We start from the raw sequence: 2,819 nt of genomic DNA on the forward strand, positions 1-2,819 counted from the left end.
AGCTACTGGGAGAAAAGTGTCGGTAGGAGGACACTATTATATGGATAAATATAATAAACATAAATTATTTCAAGAAGGTAACCTCCATAATTTTTAAGACCTGCCCCCGTCATGAGCTCTATAACACTTTCAAGTGTGTGAAGGGTTCCAGAATGCAATCATTGTGAGAAGAGTTGTGTTACAGCATAATGGGTGGTGATTATATATCCCTCTTCAGACCCACCTTTTCAAATCCTGACTCAAGTGGCTGGATTAGCCCATTTCTCTGTTGGAGGGAGAGATGACCACCTCATTTGGTTATGGAGTTTAGCACAGGGACTGGATGTAGTAAATGCTCAAGTATAAACTATTATTTTTGTTGTTGATATTATCACTATTTCTATGTGCAAATTAATGCATAGATGTTGTTACATACATGGAGCTCTGGTGGCGTAGTGCCTAAGGCGTTTGACTGCTAACCAGAAGGCTGGCAGTTCAAACCCATCAGCCACTCCTTGGAAGAAAGGTTGGGCAGTCTACTTCTGTAGTGATACTGGCTCGGAAACCCAAGGAGGGCTCACTACGAGTCAGTGGACTTGATCGCAGTGAGTTTGGTTTGGTTTGTTTGATTTGGTTTGGTTTGGTTTGGTCTGGTTAGGTGCAGGTGAGTGGATTTTCTATGCATAGCGATCCCATTTGACAGAGTAGAACTGCCCCCTACAGTTTTCTAGGCTGGAATCTTTAAAGGATCTGCTCTCCAAGTCTTTCTTTTGTAGAGCCACTGGGGGGTTTTGAACCACTGATTGTGATTGGCAGTGAGCACTTAACCATTGTGCCACCAGGGCTCCTTCATTGCATGGATCAAAATAAGAAAATGTGGTCCCCTTTCTTTCATGAAGTATTGGATGTAATGGTTCCGACAGACTTTTCAACTGGTGAGGGTGACCAACTTGGCCCAGGTTATACACAACTCAACTTTCCCAGTTTTAGCACTGCAAGTCTTGCATCCAGGGAAGCCATTCAGTCCCAGGCAAACTGGGACTGTTGGTCACCTGTAACCGTTATACCCTTAGCAGAATGAATTCTGTTTCATAATAGACTTGCAAACAATTTACCAGGGAAGGATAGACTAAATGAGGGACCTGAAATGGCTTCCTGAAGGAAATGACAATTGACCTTTACAGTGAATTTTAGGTATCCCCTACATTTCAAAATTTCGCTTCATGCCACTTCATTTTAGGAAAGACCTTCATTAGTACCTGTTTTTGCTAATAAACAACAAAAATAATCTAAACAAGATTTGCACTTTAACAGAAAAAAGGCAAAAAGCAAAACTAGTGTTCAGTATTTATTTGGCAAACTATTAAAAAGGCAGCAACCTCCCATCCCCCACCCCCAGGATGAGAATGGCATGGCACTCTCCCTCCCCTGGAACTATCCTTAGCATCTCAGTAGTGCCTAAGGCATCTGAGTGCTAACCAGAGGCTGGCGGTTCAAACCCACCAGCCGCTCCTTGGAAGGAAGATTGGCAATCTACCGCCGTAGTGATACTGCCTCAGAAATCCAAGGAGAGGTTGCTATGAGTTGGATCTGACTCGACGACAGCTGCCATAGCTTTGAACTGTATCTGTGAACACTGTATGTTAGTGTTATTTTAGGTTTTCTGTGTTATTTGGTAGGTTATTTTTTGCATGTGGAAATGCTCAAAATTTTTTCCCTAGTGAGTTAATGGTGATTGCTTCTTTACTTTGCACCAAAAGGTTTCATAGGCGCACTCTCATTTCAGAGAGTGGGGGAAACCTGCGTTTCAACATAAAGAACCTGAAATGTAAAGAGAAGGGTGCGTTCCAAATACATAAAGCAGTTCTCCCATTAACTCTCATGGCACTGTGTTTCTTTCCTTCAAAATATACATCACAGTTTACAATTCAGTATATTCAAGCTTCAAGAGGACAGGGACTGGGTCCTTTCTGTTCAGCCCTGCATGATGCCTTTGCATACAAGCGCACCATGAATATTTCTACAATGAATGAATGAAAAGAACACAAAAAGTCATAACCCCAGAGTGTGGGCTTCGTCAGAAGGTCATTTTTTGTGTAAACAAGAGTCATTTCAGAAGCTGTTTAAGGCCCTTACTTGTTATTCTTTATACCATGAAGGGAATCCATAATCACCAATCATTCTCCTTAAAATCCCTTTCACTTTCTTTCCCATCTACCTATCAGAAATCCTTATACAAAAAAAAGCCATTGCCGTTGAGTCAATTCCGACTACTATCAGCCTTACAGGACAGAGTAGAACTGCTCCATAGGGTTTCCAAGGCTGTAATCTTCACAGAAGCAGACAGGCATATCCTTCCTCCCAAACAGCTGGTAGGTTTGAATGCCCAACCTTTCAGTCAACAGCCAAGCACTTGACCACTGAACCACCAGGGTTCCTTTCTCACACTCTACGGCCCTTAAAAATCTGAAAATTAATTTTTTAAATTAAAGCACTAAATTACTTAAATTATAAATGTAATTAACAAATGTAAAAGCTCTGGCTTACACCTTCCTCTAAAGGTCTCCTTCCTGCCTCCTTGTTTCCTCTCATTTCTCTCTGTCAAAAAGCCACGGACTGCTCCAGAGAGCAGGCCTCCACTCACAGGACCAGAAAGGGGAAGGCCTGAAAACGGCCCAGGGGCACAGGGAGGGGAGAAACAAAGAATATTTTCCGTGCATGCTTATCATGCTTATGTCATCACATGGGAATAAATGAATAAATCAACTCATCTAACACACTGCATACTAATTTGTTTATTTCCTGGTATCTAGTTGTTGTTGTTGTTTGTTGTTAAGTGC

Source organism: Orycteropus afer, unplaced genomic scaffold (genome assembly GCF_000298275.1).
Source record: "Orycteropus afer afer isolate SDZICR_OR568_19922 unplaced genomic scaffold, OryAfe1.0 scaffold00067, whole genome shotgun sequence".
Taxonomy (NCBI): Eukaryota; Metazoa; Chordata; class Mammalia; order Tubulidentata; family Orycteropodidae; genus Orycteropus; species Orycteropus afer.